Raw genomic sequence first — 19,596 nt, 5'->3', positions numbered from 1 at the left:
TCGGCCCGAGCCTCCAAGTCTCCTTCTGAAGCTGGAAGTGGCTGATAGTTTCAGTTACTTCTGTGCTTGGTTGAGGGAGGGATGGGACCGCCTATCGCAGCCGCGAATATCTTTTCCGGTGCCCCGGGGAAAACGGCCTAATGGAAAACGTTGTCAGCGGCACACATTCTTTTTTTCTAACTTGAGAGCCTGCTTTTCCGCGTGGAAAAGAGCGATATCAGACCGAGGGTGAGCAGTCGGTGGAGGGTTGAACAAAGGCTTGCACCGTGGCTCCTCTGCCTTTGTGCGTCCTTTTTTTTTTTTCAGTTACACTTGTGCGTTGTTACAGCCTCGCGTGTTGCAAGCGTTACAACACGGTTTAGATTGCAGGCCCTCCGGAGGGCAGGCCTGTGTCCACGAGGAAGGCACACCTCCCGAGAATATGGTCTACGTAACATACTGTAGACAAATACACCTTTTTGTTTGTTTGTTTTGCGGTACGCGGGCCTCTCACTGTTGTGGCCTCTCCCGCTGTGGAGCACAGGCTCCGGATGCGCAGGCTCAGCGACCATGGCTCACGGGCATAGCCGCTCCGCGGCATGTGGGATCCTCCCGGACCGGGGCACGAACCCATGTCCCCTGCATCGGCAGGCGGACTCTCAACCACTGCGCCACCAGGGAAGCCCCACAAATACACCTTTGACGGCTTTGGACGATGACAAAGATTTCCCTCTGGAGTAGTTTAAGATTCTACTGTTCTACTTTTGCAGGATGAAACCAAAGATTAAGGACCAAAAATTTTAATAAAAAAAAAAAAAAAGCTAAAAACTGGAAAGCCTGGAACAGTGGTTTTCAGACTTTTCAAAGTGTGCATGAGAATTACGTGGAAGGCTTGTTAAAGCACAGAATGCTGGGTCATGAATTCTCTTGATGATTTGGTGTGGAGGGGACCCTGGTAATGTGCATTTCTACCGAGTTCCCAGGTGATGGTATGGGACCCGCCCGCCCCCCCAACCTGGGAAAACTATAAAGTGAATAGATTTTTTCTCCACCAGGCTTACCTTCTGATAAACCATGTGGATGTGCTTATATGTGACTGAAATAGAAATATTTTTCCTCAGAAAGGATGTCTAATTACTCCAGAAGATTTAGACCAGCCTGGGGGATGGGGTATCGGTTTTTCATTTATTTGGCAGATGAGGATTGCTCACCCACTCGATTATGACAGGGACTCTGCTGACCCTAAATGTTCCATAGGCATAAAATAGATAAGGTCTCTGTGCTGTAGAGTTTACGGTTTAGTGGGGAAACATACCAATTGTGTTAAGAGCAATAGAAGTCAGAAAGCAGGGGGCTCTGAGAAATGGGGGGGAGTGGGAGAATGGGAGGGAGGTAGCAGGTAGGGGAGGCTTCTCTGACAAAGTGGCATTTAAAAGCTGAGGGCTGGAGGATAGTAGGAAATAGAGGAGAGGGTGAGGAAGAAGGGGAGCCCTCCAGGAAGTGGGAACAACAGGAGTCAAGGCCCTGAGGTGAGAAAGAGCTTGGCTTCTTCCACAAATTGAAAGAAGACGCAAGTGATCAAAGTGAAGTGAGCCAGGGAAGACAGAATGGGAGATGAAACCTGAGAGAGAAGGAAGAATCAAATGATGCAAGGATTTGCATCCTTAAGTGTCTTAAAATTTAGCCTGAAAGCTATTTGGAAGCCATCAAAGAGACTTAAGCAAGGAAATGTTCTGGCTGCTTTGCAGGGAATAGATCCCACAGAGTAAAGAGTGAAGTGAATGGTCATATATCATACATGATGCTGGCATTCAGGGATCGAAACGTGTGAGGAGTAGCATCCAGATGGGATTGGATACGTGCAAAGGAGACTTACTAAGGGGCATCATCATCATTACCATCAACTGGTGCTCAGCACATCCCCAGCTACTCACAGAAAATAAATAATCCTCAGAGGAGGCTTTCCTCAGAGATTGTCTTACAAGAAGGCAGACAGAAGTGATTCTTCGTTCAGATGCGTTGTTTTGTTTTTCCCTACATGTAGAAGATGCTATATGGGGATTCATTGCTGCCTTTTCCACCATCAGGTATTTAAGGTCATTTGGGAGACCAGATGCCTAAAGATTGGCTCTGACAGAGGAGGGAGATGTGGCTTGGTTGCAGTAGAGCAAATGGTTGTTTCCAGCATCACAGATGGTCAGTCAGGACTAAAGGGATCTTACCTAAGGGGTCCCGAGGACAGAGGTTAGGAACTTGAACTCAGGGAAGTTCTCACGCTCAGGGAAACCCATAGTGGTAGATCCTCACAATGGCTGTCCAAATGCTGGCCTTGGGTGGGTTGTCATGGAAGTAGTTACATCAGTGTTCAGAGACTAGAATGCTCCCACAGCCCAGGCAGGCAACATTATAAGTGAAGAGGGCTATGAGGAGGGTATGGCAACGCGGAGAGCCCACAGAAGACAGTAGAAAACTGTGGCTATGCGGGAATGTAGGCCTGGTGTTGCCAAAGCCTCCCTCTATTCAAGAAAAGTCAGAAATCTGTATTTGTATCTGTTGGTAACTAATTCTTTGAAGGCTGTATCTGACCTGTAGTCTGTCAGTTTTCAACGTTTGATTTGAGAGGCTGTTTAATGTTTACTTGTGTATTACATTCAAATATGAAGTTCATGTCAGTGCTAGGTGCTGTATCTCATTTCATAGGCGTGAGGAACCCTGCCACAGTTTCTTTCACGTAGTCAGGACTGTCCTTCGTCTATAAGGCTGTGACTGTTAGAAGCGTTTGGAAGCTTGCAGCACTTATGAGAAGTGTCATTTGTGGAGGTTCCTCATAACGTCTGCCCCAGCGCTTTGCTTGCTCAACACCCCTTCTCCTTCCTGCTTCCTACGTGCCACGTTGTCAGTGTCTGTACTTTGGAGGCACATCTGGCCAAAGCATATCTGACCACCGTGTTTGCATATGCACCCCCTGCTTCCTGCCCATCCTTCTCCAAATACAGAGAAATAGAATATGTCTGAACTAGAAGCCCTCTTGGAGATGATCTTGTAAGATGTGGAAAGGAAAGCAGTAGTGGATGGGTGGGGTTTGTTTCACTGCCCTAAATCCCTTACTCCCTGGTAGCACCCTAATTTCCCTTTTAGTTCAGGTCAACCAGGTGCTTTCTTCTTGTTAGTTTCCAAGCCCAGTTCCCAGCCTTTCAAGCATTTGTGTGTCTTACAGTATCCTTCCAATAAATCCCCTTCTGCCTAAGTTAGCAGCAATCAGTTCCCATTACCTGCATCAAATTTAAGAACCCTAAGTGATACAGAAGCCGAGAAAGTTTAAGTGATTTTCCCATTATCTTAGGCAAACTAGGGAACGGAGTCCAGACCAAAACCCAGTACTGACCCCTTTTCAGGGCCCTTTAGTTATAATGCCACAAGCATTGTTTAATTTTGACTGATACACTGGTTACCAGTTACCATGAGATTTCCTGGGTCATTTCTGTGTCTTAAGGCCAGTTTAGCACATGTCTCTGAATCTTAAAATGTCCAAGAAATTCACATGTCACTCAATCTCCATTATTTTAAAGTGGGAAACATTATTATTTTTTTAAACATTATTATGTTTTTAAACATTATTATCTCAGCTTAGGTACTTGCTGCACGGGTGACTATTTGCAAGTTGGCAGACCAGTCAAATCTACAGAGAGCATTGATTAAAGCAGATAGATAAATGGTCAAGATAGATAAATGGTCAAGATGTCCATGCAGCCTAGTGGTCAGAGGGGATGATGGCTGTGAACTGTGGATTCTCCTTTCTCAAGTTGTGTAATCTTAGATAACTTCGTATGTTGAGAGAACACTGAACTTGGAATCAAGAAACTTGAGTTGAGTATGAGCTTTTTAAATTAATCTGTTTCTTCATCTATAAAAATGGCAGGAATACCTAACCCACAGGGTTGTTGTAAAGCTTAAATTTTTAAAAAAGCATATTACAAATTATAAAATGATTTTATGAACAGATCAAGAGGAATATGGTTAAATTATAAAGTAATGACTCTTTTACTTATTACTTACACAGACCTAAACATCCAAAAGTTGGTCCTCCTTTTCACAGAGCTTCTCTTGGGGCCTGTGTGCTTACTCTTTTAACACTATCATCATACAAAATATTTTTGGAAGGTTTCCTTTGAACTTGCCTTCAGAGCCTGTTGCACATTCCTTTAAATATCTTCATTGGTAACAAATCTTGGCCCTTTGTGGGTAGGTTTTATTTTTAGAATTGGCTCAAAATTATTTTTTCAGAGCCAAGTCTAATGCATAAAATGGCCAGTCAACTAGGGCTATGGTGGGTTGCTTTTTAAATTAATTGATTTGTTTATTTGTTTTTATTTTTGGCTGCATTGGGTCTTCGTTGCTGCACACTGGCTTTCTCTAGTTGCGGCGAGCGAGGGCTACTCTTCGTTGCGGTGTGCGGGCTTCTTATTGCGGTGGCTTCTCTTGTTGTGGAGCACGGGCTCCAGGTCCATGGGCTTCAGTAGTTGTGGCTCGCAGGCTCTAGAGTGCAGGCTCAGTAGCTGTGGTGCACGGGCTCAGTTGCTCAGCGGCATGCGGGAACTTCCCAGACCAGGGACTGATCCCGTGTCCCCTGCATTGGCAGGTGGATTCTTTTTTTTTTCTTTTTTTTAACATCTTTGTTGGAGTATAATTGCTTTACAATGGTGTGTTAGTTTCTGCTTTATAACAAAGTGTATCAGTTATACATATACATATGTTCCCATATCTCTTCCCTCTTGCGTCTCCCTCCCTCCCACCCTCCCTATCCCAGCCATCCAGGTGATCACAAAACACCAAGCTGATCTCCCTGTGCTATACGGCTGCTTCCCACTAGCTATCTGTTTTACGTTTGGTAGTGTATATATGTCCATGCCGCTCTCTCACTTTGTCACAGCTTACCTTTCCCCTCCCCATATCCTCAAATCCATTCTCTAGTAGGTCTGTGTCTTTATTCCCGTCTTACCCCTAGGTTCTTCATGACATTTTCTTTTCTTATATTCCATATATATGGGTTAGCATACGGTATTTGTCTTTCTCTTTCTGACTTACTTCACTCTGTATGACAGACTCTAGGTCCATCCACCACACTACAAATAACTCAATTTCGTTTCTTTTTCTGGCTGAGTAATATTCCATTGTATATATGTGCCACATCTTCTTTATCCATTCATCCGATGATGGACACTTAGGTTGTTTCCATCTCCTGGCTATTGTAAATAGAGCTGCAATGAACATTTTGGTACATGACTCTTTGAATTATGGTTTTCTCAGGGTACATGCCCAGTAGTGGGATTGCTTTGTCATATGGTAGTTCTGTTTGTAGTTTTTTAAGGAACCTCCATACTGTTCTCCATAGTGGCTGCACCAATTCACATTCCCACCAGCAGTGCAAGAGTGTTCCCTTTGCTCCATACCCTCTCCAGCATTTATTGTTTCTAGATTTTTTGATGATGGCCATTCTGACCGGTGTGAGATGATATCTCATTGTAGTTTTGATTTGCATTTCTCTAATGATTAATGATGTTGAGCATTCTTTCATGTGTTTGTTGGAAATCTGTATATCTTCTTTGGAGAAATGTCTGTTTAGGTCTTCTGCCCATTTTTGGATTGGGTTGTTTGTTTTTTTGTTATTGAGCTGCTTGAGCTGCTTATAAATTTTGGAGATTAATCCTTTGTCAGTTGCTTCATTTGCAAATATTTTCTCCCATTCTGAGGGTTGTCTTTTTTATGGTTTCCTTTGCTGTGCAAAAGCTTTGAAGTTTCATTAAGTCCCATTTGTTTATTTTTGTTTTTATTTCCATTTCTCTAGGAGGTGGGTCAAAAAGGATCTTGCTGTGATTTATGTCATAGAGTGTCCTGCCTATGTTTTCCTCTAAGAGTTTGATAGTTTCTGGCCTTACATTTAGGTCTTTAATCCATTTTAAGCTTATTTTTGTGTATGGTGTTAGGGAGTGTTCTAATCTCATACTTTTACATGTATCTGTCCAGTTTTCTCAGCACCACTTTTTGAAGAGGCTATCCTTTCTCCACTGTACATTCCTGCCTCCTTTAACAAAGATAAGGTGACCATATGTGCGTGGGTTTATCTCTGGGCTTTCCATCCTGTTCCATTGATCTACCTTTCTGTTTTTGTGCCAGTATCATACTGTCTGGATTACTGTAGCTTTGTAGTATATTCTGAAGTCAGGGAGCCTGATTCCTCCAGTTCCGTTTTTCGTTCTCAAGATTGCTTTGGCTATTCGGGGTCTTTTGTGTTTCCATACAAATTGTGAAATTTTTTGTTCTAGTTCTGTGAAAAATGCCAGTGGTAGTTTGATAGGGATTGCATTGAATCTGTAGATTGCTTTGGGTAGTAGAGTCATTTTCACAATGTTTATTCTTCCAATCCAAGAACATGGTATATCTCTCTATCTATTTTTATCATCTTTAATTTCTTTCATCACTGTCTTATAATTTTCTGCATACAGGTCTTTTGTCTCCTTAGGTAGGTTTATTCCTAGATATTTTATTCTTTTTGTTGCAGTGGTAAATGGGAGTGTTTTCTTGATTTCACTTTCAGGTTTTTCATCATTAGTGTATAGGAATGCCAGAGATTTCTGTGCATTAATTTTGTATCCTGCTACTTTACCAAATTCATTGATTAGCTCTAGTAGTTTTCTGGTAGCATCTTTAGGATTCTCTATGTATAGTATCATGTCATCTGCAAACAGTGACAGCTTTACTTCTTTTCCAATTTGGATTCCTTTTATTTCCTTTCCTTCTCTGATTGCTGTGGCTAAAACTTCCAAAACTATGTTGGATAAGAGTGGTGAGAGTTGGCAACCTTGTCTTATTCCTGATCTTAGTGGAAATGCTTTCAGTTTTTCACCATTGAGCACGATGTTGGCTGTGGGTTTGTCATATATGGCCTTTATTATGTTGAGGAAAGTTCCCTCTATGCCTACTTTCTGCAAGGTTTTTATCATAAATGGGTGTTGAATTCTGTCGAAAGCTTATTCTACATCTATTGAGATGATCATATGGTTTTTATCCTTCAATTTCTTAATATGGTGTATCACATTGATTGATTTGTGTATATTGAAGAATCCTTGCATTCCTAGAATAAACCCCACTTGATCATGCTGCATGATCCTTTTAATGTGCTGTTGGATTCTGTTTGCTGCTATTTTGTTGAGGATTTTTGCATCTATGTTCATCAGTGATATTGGCCTGTAGTTTTCTTTCTTTGTGACATCCTTGTCTCGTTTTGGTATCAGGGTGACAGTGTCCTCGTAGAATGAGTTTTGGCGTGTTCCTCCCTCTGCTATACTTTGGAAGAGTTTGAGAAGGATAGGTGTTAGCTCTTCTCTAAATGTTTGATAGAATTCGCCTGTGAAGCCATCTGGTCCTGGGCTTTTGTTTGTTGGAAGATTTTTAATCACAGTTTCAATTTCAGTGCTTGTGATTGGTCTGTTCATATTTTCTATTTCTTCCTGATTCAGTCTTGGCAGGTTGTGCATTTCTAAGAATTTGTCCATTTCTTCCAGGTTGTCCATTTTATTGGCATACAGTTGCTTGTAGTCATCTCTCATGATCCTTTGTATTTCTGCAGTATCAGTTGCTACTTCTCCTTTTTCATTTCTAATTCTATTGATTTGAGTCTTCTCCCTTTTTTTCTTGATGAGTCTGGCTAATGGTTTATCAATTTTGTTTATCTTCTCAAAGAACCAGCTTTTGGTTTTATTGATCTTTGCTATCGTTTCCTTCATTTCTTTTCCATTTATTTCTGATCTGATTTTTGTGATTTCTTTCCTTCTGCTATCTTTGGGTTTTTTTGTTCTTCTTTCTCTAATTGCTTTAGGTGCAAGGTTAGGTTGTTTATTCGAGATGTTTCCTGTTTCTTAAGGTAGGATTGTATTGCTATAAACTTCCCTCTTAGAACTGCTTTTGCTGCATCCCATAGGTTTTGGGTCGTCGTGTCTCCATTGTCATTTGTTTCTAGGTATTTTTTTTATTTCCTCTTTGATTTCTTCAGTGATCACTTCGTTATTAAGTAGTGTATTGTTTAGCCTCCATGTGTTTGTATATTTTACAGATCTTTCTTGTAATTGATATCTAGTCTCATAGTGTTGTGGTCAGAAAAGATACTTGATACGATTTCAATTTTCTTAAGTTTACCAAGGCTTGATTTGTGACCCAAGATATAATCTATCCTGGAGAATGTTCCATGAGCACTTGAGAAAAATGTGTATTTTGTTGTTTTTGGATGGAATGTCCTATAAATATCAATTAAGTCCATCTTGTTTAATATATCATTTAAAGCTTATGTTTCCTTATTTACTTTCATTTTGGATGATCTGTCCATTGGTGGAAGTGGAGTGTTAAAGCCCCCTACTATGAATGTGTTACTGTCGATCTACCCTTTTATGGCTGTTAGTATTTGCCTGATGTACTGAGGTGCTCCTATGTTGGATGCATAAATATTTACAATTGTTATGTCTTCTTCTTGGATCGATCCCTTGATCATTATGTAGTGTCTTTCTTTGTCTCTTGTAATAGTCTTTATTTTGAAGTGTATTTTGTCTGATATGAGAATTGCTACTCCAGCTTTCTTTTGGTTTCCATTTGCATGGAATATCTTTTTCCATCCCCTTACTTTCAGTCTGTGTGGGTCTCTTGTAGACAGCATATATATGGGTCTTATTTTTGTATCCATTCAGCCAATCTGTGTCTTTTGGTGGGAGCATTTAGTCCATTTACATTTAAGGTAATTATCGGTATGTATGTTTCATATTCCCATTTTCTTAATTGTTTTGGGTTCGTTATTGTAGGTCTTTTCCTTCTCTTGTGTTTCTTGCCTAGAGAAGTTCCTTTAGCATTTGTTGTTAAGCTGGTTTGGTGGTGCTGAACTCTCTCAGCTTTTGCTTGTCTGTAAAGGTTTTAATTTCTCCATCAAATCTGAATGAGATCCTTGCTGGGTAGAGTAATCTTGGTTGCAGGTTTTTCTCTTTCATCACTTTAAATATGTCCTGCCACTCCCTTCTGGCTTGCAGAGTTTCTGCTGAAAGATCAGCTGTTAACTTTATGGGGATTCCCTTGTGTGTTATTTGTTGTTTTTCCCTTGCTGCTTTTAATATGTTTTCTTTGTATTTAATTTTTGACAGTTTGATTAATATGTGTCTTGGCGTGTTTCTCCTTGGGTTTATCCTATATGGGAGTCTCTATGCTTCCCGGACTTGGTTAACTATTTCCTTTCCCATGTTAGGAAAGTTTTCAACTATAATCTCTTCAAATATTTTCTCAGTCCCTTTCTTTTTCTCTTCTTCTTCTGGAACCCCTATAATTTGAGTGTTGGTGCATTTAATCTTGTCCCAGATGTATCTGACACTGTCCTTAGTTCTTTTCATTCTTTTTTCTTTATTCTGCTCTGCAGTAGTTATTTCCACTATTTTATCTTCCAGGACACTTTTCCGTTCTTCTGCCTCAGTTATTCTGCTATTGATCCCATCTAGAGTATTTTTCATTTCATTTATTGTGTTGTTCATTGTTGCTTGTTTCATCTTTAGTTCTTCTAGGTCCTTGTTAAATGTTTCTTGTATTTTGTCTATTCTATTTCTAAGATGTTGGATCATCTTTACTATCATTATTCTGAATTCTTTTTCAGGCAGATTGCCTATTTCCTCTTCATTTGTTACGTCTGGTGGGTTTTTATCTTGCTCCTTCATCTGCTATGTGGTTTTCTGTCTTCTCATTTTGCTTATCGTACTGTGTTTGAGGTCTCCTTTTTGCAGGCTGCTGGTTCGTAGTTCCCGTTGTTTTTGGTGTCTGTCCCCAGTGGCTAAAGTTGGTTCAGTGGGTTGTGTAGGCTTCCTGGTGAAGGGGACTAGTGCCTGTGTTCTGGTGAATGAGGCTGGATCTTGTCTTTCTGGTGGGCAGGTCCACGTCTGGTGGTGTGTTTTGGGGTGTCTGTGGCCTTATGATTTTAGGCAGCCTCTCTGCTAATGGGTGGAGTTGTGTTCCTGTCTTGCTAGTTGTTTGGCATAGGGTGTCCAGCACTGTAGCTTGCTGGTCGTTGAGTGAAGCTGCATATTGGTGTTGAGATGGAGATCTCTGGGAGATTTTTGCCGTTTGATATTATGTGGAGCTGGGAAGTCTCTTGTGGACCAGTGTCCTGAAGTTGGCTCTCCCACCTCAAGGGAACAGCACTGACTCCTGACTGGAGCACCAAGAGCCTTTCATCCACACGGCTCAGAATAAAAGGGAGGAAAAGTAGAAAGAAAGAAAGACAGAGAGAGAGGGAGGGAAGGAGAGAGGGAGGGAGGGAGGGAGAGAGAGACAGAGAGACAGAGAGAGAGAGAGGGAGAGAGAGAGAAAGAAAAAGAAAGAAAAGAAGGAAGAAAGGAAGGAAGAAAGGGGATAAAATAAAGTAAAGTAAAATAAAGTTATTAAATAAAAAATAATTATTAAGAAAAAAAAAGTTTTTTAAATAAGAAAAAAAACCGGACGGGTAGAACCCTCAGACAAATGGTGAAAACAAAGCTATACAGACAAAATCTCGCACAGAAGCATACACATACACACTCACAAAAAAGAGGAAAAGGGGAAAAAATCATAAATCTTGCTCTCAAAGTCCACCTCCTCAATTTGGGATGATTCGTTGTCTATTCAGGTATTCCACAGATGCAGGGTACATCAAGTTGATTGTGGAGCTTTAATCCGCTGCTCCTGAGGCTGCTGGGAGAGATTTCCCTTTCTCTTCTTTGTTCTCACAGCTCCCAGGTGCTCAGCTTTGGATTTGGCCCCGCCTCTGCGTGTAGGTCGCCAGAGGGCATCTGTTCTTCGCTCAGACAGGACGGGGTTGAAGGAGCGGCTGTCTCGGGGGCTCCGGCTCACTCAGGCCGGGGGGAGGGAGGGGTGTGGAAGTGGGGCGGGCCTGTGGCGGCAGAGGCCGGCAGGACGTTGCACCAGCCTGAGGCGCGCCGTGCGTTCTCCCGGGGAAGTTGTCCCTGGATCCCGGGACCCTGGCAGTGGCGGACTGCACAGGCTCCCCAGAAGGGGGATGTGGATAGTGACCTGTGCTCGCACACAGGCTTCTTGGTGGCGGCCTCAGCAGCCTTAGCGTTTCATGCCCGTCTCTGGGGTCCACGCTGTTAGCCGGGGCTCGCGCCCATCTCTGGAGCTCCTTTAAGCAGCGCTCTTAATGCCCTCTTCTCGTGCACCAGGAAACAAAAGAGGGAAGAAAAAGTCTCTTGTGTCTTCAGCAGCTCCAGACCTTTTCTCGGACTCCCTCCCGGCTAGCCGTGGTGCACTAACCCCCTGCAGGCTGTGTTCACGCCGCCAACCCCAGTCCTCTCCCAGCGCTCCGACCGAAGCCCAAGCCTTAGCTCCCAGCCCCGCCCGCCCCGGTGGGTGAGCAGACAAGCCTCTCGGGCTGGTGAGTGCCAGTCGGCACCAATCCTCTGTGCGGGAATCTCTCCGCTTTGCCCTCCGCATACCTGTGTCTGTGCCTTCTTCTGCGGCTCCGAAGCTCCCCACCTCTGCCACCCGCAGTCTCTGCCCGCGAAGGGGCTCCTAGTGTGTGGAAACCTTTCCTCCTTCACAGCTCCCTCCCACTGGTGCAGGTCCCGTCCCTATTCTTTTGTCTTTGTTTATCCTTTTTTCTTTTCCCCTACCCAGGTACGTGGTGGGGGGGAGTTTCTTGCCTTTTGGGAGGTCTGAGGTCTTCTGCCAGCGTTCAGTAGGTGCTCTGTAGGAGTTGTTCCACATGTAGATGTATTTCTGGTGTATCTGTGGGGAGGAAGGTGATCTCCGCGTCTTACTCTTCCGCCATCTTCCCCCTCCTCGGCAGGTGGATTTTTAACCACTGCACCACCAGGGAAGCCCAGGGCTATGGTTTTTGATCAAAAGTTTTGTGTGACTATAAAGTATTAAAACTGGGTTTTGAGATGACTTCCTGACCATGTTTCTAAAAAGTAGTTCTAGAAGGATTTTATTGAATGGTCACATCCCTGGGATAAAAATATTGTACTTATGGGGACTTCCCTGGTGGTCCAGTGGTTAAGACTCTGCGCTTCCACTGCAGGGGGCATGGGTTGGATCCCTGGTCAGGGAACTAGGACCCCACATGCCTTGCTGCGTGGCCAGAACAAAACAAAAACAAAAAAAATTAGACTCATTATATGTTTAATTTCAATTGAATGTATATTTCATATAATGATGATATTTGTACAGTGTTTGAAATGAGGTGAGGGTCTGTGGGATATCACCCTAGTCCCCCCCACCACCACCTGCAAATGGTGAATAGTTTATTTAAAATATAACTCTCAATGTGAAAGAAAATAAAAGTTAGACTCCCGACACACGTACCATATTACATATAAAAACAAAGTCCAGGTGGACTACAAGTCCTCAGTGTAGAATAAAATGCAAACTCCTCGTTGGCCTGCCAAGCCTGCCAGTACCTGCCTCCCTCTCCAGCATGTCTCCTCAACCTGAGGCACTAGCCACATCAGCCTTCCTGCCCTTCACATATCCCAAGGCCATTCCCACCTGCCTCTTCTCCCTGGACTTCTCCCCAGAGCAGTAGTTATTCCTGAATCAGTTTGAATCCCATCTCCTCAGAGAAGCTTTTCCTGACCACTCATTCTGAAATAGCCCACCTCACTCTACTGTGTCACCATGTTTTAATTCTCTGGTGAAATGCCTCGCTTTTTTATTGGTTCATTGTATTATTGTCTGTCTTTCCTAACTGGAAGGCATCCCCACTAGAATTTGAAGAAGACCTGGCACATAATAAGTGGTCAACAAATAGTTGACTGAATGAGTCGAATAATAAAAACAAAACTATAAGTATAACAAACAATAAATGCTGGAGAGGGTGTGGAGAAAGAGGAACCCTCATACACTGTTGGTGGGAATGTAAGTTGATACAGCCACTATGGAGAACAGTATGGAGGTTCCTTAAAAAGCTAAAAATAGAACTACCATACGACCCAGCAATCCCACTACTGGGCATATACCCTGAGAAAACCATAATTCAAAAAGAGTCATGTACCAAAATGTTCATTGCAGCTCTATTTACAATAGCCCGGAGATGGAAACAACCTAAGTGTCCATCATCTGATGAATGGATAAAGAAGATGTGGCACATATATACAATGGAATATTACTCAGCCAGAAAAAGAAACAAAATTGAGCTATTTGTAATGAGGTGGATGGACGTAGAGTCTGTCATACAGAGTGAAGTAAGTCAGAAAGAGAAAGATAAATACCGTATGCTAACACATATATATGGACTCTAAAACAAAAAATGGTCATGAAGAACCTAGGGGTAAGACAGGAATAAAGACACAGACCTACTAGAGAATGGAATTGAGGATATGGGGAGGGGGAAGGGTAAGCTGTAACAAAGTGAGAATGACATGGACATATATACACTACCAAACGTAAAATAGATAGCTAGTGGGAAGCAGCCGCATAACACAGGGAGATCAGCTCCGTGCTTTGTGACACCCTAAAGGGGTGGGAGAGAGGGAGACACAAGAGATATGGGAACATATGTATATGTATAACTGATTCACTTTGTTATAAAGCAAAAACTAACACACCATTGTAAAGCAACTATATTCCAATAAAGATGTAAAAAAATAAAATAAAGGGAATAATTAGATGGCAGAAAAAAAAGATGTGGCACATATATACAATGGAATATTACTCAGCCATAAAAAGAAACGAAATTGAGTTATTTGTAGTGAGGTGGATGGACCTAGAGTCTGTCATACAGAGTGAAGTAAGTCAGAAAGAGAAAAACAAATACCGTATGCTAACACATATATGTGGACTCTAAAACAAAAAATGGTCATGAAGAACCTAGGGGCAAGACGGGAATAAGATGCAGACCTACTACAGAATGGACTTGAGGACACGGGGAGGGGGAAGGGTAAGCTGGGACAAAGTAAGAGAGTGGTAGTGTATATATGGACATATAAACACTACCACATGTAAAATAGATAGCTAGTGGGAAGCCGCCGGAGATCAGCTCAGTGCTTTGTGACCAGATAGAAGAGTGGGATAGGGAGGGTGGGAGGGAGGGAGACACTAGAGGGAAGAGACATGAGGATATTTGTATATGTGTAACTTTGTTATAAAGCAGGAACTAACACAGCATTGTAAAGCAATTAAACTCCAATAAAAATGTTAAAAAAAAACAACACAGCCAAAATAAATAAAATTTATTTTTTTAAAAAAACTATAAGTATATTAGAAAATAAGAAAAAAATTCAGGCAAATATTTCTATTAGCTCAAGGTGGGAGAGACTTAAGTAAAAGTAGAAACCCATCGCCATTCATGGAAAGATTTGGTTACATAAACAAATTTCCAATGGCTAGAGATTTTTTTAGAATTTAGAGATTAGTAGAAAATGGTTACATCACATATGACAGAGATTAACATCTCTCATATTTAAAATGATAAGAAAAAGGCAAACAGTCCAACAGAAACATTGGCAAAGGGCATTAACACAAACTCCCTACAGAAGAAATTTAAGTGGGCAGTTAACATAGGAAAAGAGCCTTTTCATTCCTGGTAGTAAGGGAACCACAAGTTAAACAATGACAGATATCATTTTTCACCCATGATTCATAACATTTAAAAGGAGAAAAAAATATCCAGCGCTGAGAAGTGTATAGGAAAATGGATATGCAACTGAACGCTGTTCCTGAGAATGAATTGTCACAGCCTCCTACAAAGTTAACCATCAGCATCTATTAAAACTTAAAATTTGTTCACATTAGTCCTAGGAATCCCATTTGGTGAATCCTAAAAAAATAAAAGTACTGATGTTGGAGGGAGAGAAGATTATGATCGTGAAGAAATATTCTAAAATGTGAAGATTTAGAAACATAGCCTTCAGTTCAAGTGCCTCTGCGACCAGGTTAAATCTGAGGTTTCTTTTAAGTCAGAAGAAGAGCCTGGATATTGAGGGCCTTCACAGTCTCTTCCATGTGTCCGTCTTAACCTGCAGGAATGTGGAGCAGAGACTGATATTTGTATCTTCTCCTTAATAACAGTACCTGGATTTTACTCTGGTGTCTGTGTGCCCAGCCAAAAGACTACATTTCTCCACCTCATGTGAAGCTAGGTGTGGCTGTATGACAAAGTTATGGCCAATGAGATCTAAGTGGAAGTATCTGAGTGGGAATTCTGGGAAATATCTTTAAAGAAGGGCTGACTTAGGAGAGGCTGACCATTTTGTTTTTGCCCTCCACTTTTTTTACTGCCTGAAACACAGATCAAGTGACTAGAGTTCCTTAGCCATTAGGGATGATTAACTGACCTCGAAACTAGAATCCACGTCCCAAGGAAGGTGGAGGAGAAAAATAGGGGGAGCTCAGGTCCCTTGTGACTCCGAAGTACCATGTAAGCTGTGGACCACACACTTCCAGACTTATTTTACATGTGAGAAGAAGAAACCCTTAGGGTTTAAGCCACTGTAATTTGGCATTTTCGGTTATATGCAGCTGAAGTTAATTCTAATTGATAATACCATGACATAATGTTAAATGCAAAAAGTTGCTAAGTAATATCAGGAGGATATAAACTCAAATGCTTATAGATGTTAGGCCAGTAATATCAAAAGGTGGATTAGTGGAGGTATGAATAATAGGGAATGGAAAGGACCATGTTAAATTGGAAGGCCTGTGCAACATCAATAATATTCTTACTGTGTAGGTATGTGAGTCCAGGTCATTCATGTTAAATTTCCTTAACGTTTTGCCAACAAAATGTTTTCCCCGACTGTGGGCCGTCGATTTGTGTGACCTTTGATTTGTAGTGTGATCTAATATTTGGAAAACTATGGGAAAAAAAAGGAGTAGTAAGGGAGGTGGAAAGGATGGAAGGGTGGGCCCTATATACATATATGTTTCTATGTGGTATAAACATAGAAGCTACATGGAAGGTTGCACACGAAGCAATGGAGACCTAAGAGAGATGAGACTGAAGGAAAGAGATTAATTTTTTTCATTACAACTTTTGTTATAACTCTGTATTTTCTGTCTCATTACAATGAATATACATTAATTTTGTAATTAAAAAAAAATCTAATAAGGTAGGAGGAAAATTGCTGAGAAGTTACCCAGACTGGAAATCCAATGCAAATGTCACAACATAGTCATAGAAAACTTTTAGGATGATTCAGTCTGAGCAAATTCAGTGTGTCTTAGGAGCAGGTCATTAAGTATTAACACCTAAAATTAGAAAATACAAATTTGAGAGAGAACACACAAACACATTGTAGGTAGCAGTGACTTTTGTTAGGTGTCAATGAACAGGAAGTCATGTAAACATATGCGTCAGTTGGAGAAAAAAGTGTTTCAGGAAATGGAACCATGATTATTTTTTAAGTAAAAGATAAAAAGAAATGCATTCTGAGTTCTTTGAAGTTGCAGTGTGACCCAGTGTGTAATTACATTTAGCTTAACATATCATGTTGGTTTTTATTAAAACTGGTTTTGGTTTTAAAGCAGCCCAGATTTTTTTTTTTTTTTTTTTTTGCGGTACGCCTGCCTCTCACTGTTGTGGCCTCTCCCGTTGCGGAGCACAGGCTCCGGACGCGCAGGCTCAGCGGCCATGGCTCACGGGCCCAGCCGCTCCGCGGCATGTGGGATCTTCCCGGACTGGGGCACAAACCCGTGTCCCTTGCATCGGCAGGCGGACTCTCAACCACTGCGCCACCAGGGAAGCCCCAGATTTTTAAACAGTCATTACTTTTTCCTATTTCTGTCTCAGGCATTGCCATCTCTTTAAACAACATATCTGACGAATGTTTAGGCTTCTCCCCTCCATCTAAAACTGTGCATTTGGTTCCAATTTGATGAGAAGAAACTGAATTATGAATACATTTTTTTTTCTGACACATCTATTTTCATCCTTTGGTAAATCTGACAACCTGTGACAGTTCTCACATTTCTGGAACTCATCTCCCAATTACAGAAGAAACTAATAATGATAATATGATAAATAATATTGAGTAGGCCAACCCAATAAATTATTTGGCTGTTTGGGGTTTATCCAAAATGAAGTTTATCAAACTTTCTCCTCCTGCTTTTCCACCCTACCCCCTACCCCCAGCCCCTGACACTTACTATATGCCATAACAGCATTTAAGGTTGGGGAATTATGATCCTTAATTAGCAGTCAATTGCTCTAAAGTGTCAGTGTTTTTTCCACAGAATAATAATTCTGAAGAAGGGACTTAGTATTAACTCCCCAGTTTAGCAAATGAGGAAACTGGGGTACAGAGAATTAAGTGACTTATTTAAGATGTCACAACAAACTAGTAAATTACTTCTACTTAAGTATATCTCTAGAGATTCATAGAAGAGAAGAGTTTTATTGAAAATTCACACAATTCTTGTGTAATACAACAAATTCAGTGATGCTATAAAATTAGACATAATGTCTTATGGTCAAGACACTTATGGTAGTAAATGAGAGAAAGCAAATTCAAATCAGCTTAAGAATAAAAAGGAATTTTTTTCTTTAGAGTGAGTGGAGTTCAAATAAGTATAAATCCCAAGGGGTAAACTGTCTACACTCCTTTACAGCTGGATGCAAAGGCTCAAAATATCATCAGAAATTGCCTCTCTTTCTCTTTTGTCTTTGCTTCTCACTGTGTTGGCTTCATTCTTGGGCAGCTTTACTCACTCCACGGCAAAAATGGCTGATGTTCTAATACTTTATCAATCCCAGTGCAGAGAGTACATCTTCCCCTGTGGTCCCGACAAAGGAACTGGCACGAACTCTCATTGGCTGCCTTGGATTAGGTGTCTTCCCTAAGCACTTCACTGTGACTCCGGTTGGGCAAGCCTGGGTCACATGCCTCCCTCCCCCGAGCAGTCCCACCGAAAAGAACCACATGGACAGAAAGTGGAGGAGTCACAAAGGGAAAAATAAGTGTATAGTACCCAAAGAGAGGTAATGAATCTAAGCAAAAACAAACCAAGTCCATTAAAAATTCCATTTACATTAAATTATAAACTGATACAACTAAGTGTTAATTTCTTGCTTAGTGGTTGGGGGTTTATGATACGTTCATTGAAACAAAAATACTACCAACACTAAAAAAATAAATAGAAATACACTGAAAAATATTTTTCACTTTGCAAAAAAAAAAAGATGCATTACATGTGTGTGTGTATCTTGCCAGCCCATAAATGAACACAAAGGCAAATGAAAAAAACATTGGCCATCTGCCAAATAATACATTAATCTAAATGTTTAATGATTCCCTCAATCCTGCACTGGGAAAGCAATTATATTTTTGCAGTAGCATTTATTTTGGTTTCCATTTCATCTCAAATGCTGAAGAACTGCTAGGTTCACTTAATAGTATTCTGTTGGAAGATATATAATTATTTAGTTCATAAAGAATAATGGTCTATACACAGCCAGTTTCTCCCATAGTGTGACTAGAACTCTGTTCATTCATTTATCCATCCATTCGTTTATTTATGTTATGTGCCAGTTATGAATCAGGAGCAAGGCTGGACACTAAGATTAAAGAGATTAGTAATTTGCAGCCCCAACCCTTGAAGAAGTCCAAGTACAGGAAGGGAAACAGACAAGTGAAAATTAAAGTACACTATGAGGGCTTCCCTGGTGGCGCAGTGGTTAAGAATCCACCTGCCAATGCAGGGGACACGGGTTCGAGCCCTGGTCCAGGAAGATCCCACATGCCGCAGAGCAACTAAGCCCGTGCGGCACGACTACTGAGCCTGTGCTCTAGAGCCCACGAGCCACAACTACTGAGCCCACATGCCACAACTACTGAAGCCCACACACCTAGAGCCCATGCTGTGCAACAAGAGAAGCCACCGCAATGAGAAGCAAGTGCACACTGCAACGAAGAGTAGCCCGCGCTCGCCACAACTAGAGAAAGCCCACGCACAGCAACGAAGACCCAACGCAGCCAAAAATAAATAAATGTTTATTAAAAGAAATAAAGTACACCATGAGCAGTGATTTGCACAGGGCTTTTAAAAGCAGAGGAGGACCCTTAGCTCACTCAGCTGAGAGATCAGGGAAAACTTTAAAGAAGAAGGCTTAGGGAATGCTTTCCAGGGTAGAAAAGGAGTGAAAAGCAATTCTGGAGAGAAGAGCATGTGCAGTGACAGAGGCTTAGGAGAAACCTGAGAGTTTCAGAAGTGGATTACAGCCGTGGCCGTGGTAAGGGGTGTGTACCGGGGAAGAGTCAATGTGAATGACTTTGTGTGCTAGGTTTGGACTTCATCTTGCAGTTCCAAAACCCTGGTCCCCCGACTAGAATCAGGCTGACAGTAAAGAGCCATCTGAAAAACTTGTTAAAAATACAGATTGCCCAGGCTGCATTTCCGGAAATTTTGGTTCAAGAGGAATCTGTTGGAAATAAAAGTTCCCTAACGTGATAATGGGGCACATCCAAGTCTGAGAGCCACTGTGTGTGGACAGTGGGGATCTATCAGAAGGTACTGGGAAAGAGAATAGCATGTTTTAGAAAGATAGCTCTTTGCCAGTGGAAAGTTGCGGTAGAGCAGATCAAAACAGGAGATGGAGAGACCCGA

At 41.6% G+C, this 19,596-nt stretch overlaps 1 long non-coding RNA gene across 1 annotated transcript in view; it reads left to right on the top strand.

Moving 5' to 3' along the window:
* LOC114896715 overlaps nucleotides 1–19,596 on the top strand; it is a 46,664-nt gene that overhangs the window by 190 nt on the left and 26,878 nt on the right. The window lies entirely within an intron of this gene.

This window comes from Monodon monoceros, unplaced genomic scaffold (assembly GCF_005190385.1).
Source record: "Monodon monoceros isolate NGI ecotype Baffin Bay Population unplaced genomic scaffold, NGI_Narwhal_1 Super_Scaffold_16, whole genome shotgun sequence".
Classification (NCBI taxonomy): Eukaryota; Metazoa; Chordata; class Mammalia; order Artiodactyla; family Monodontidae; genus Monodon; species Monodon monoceros.
This window is presented reverse-complemented; position numbering and strand designations above follow the sequence as displayed.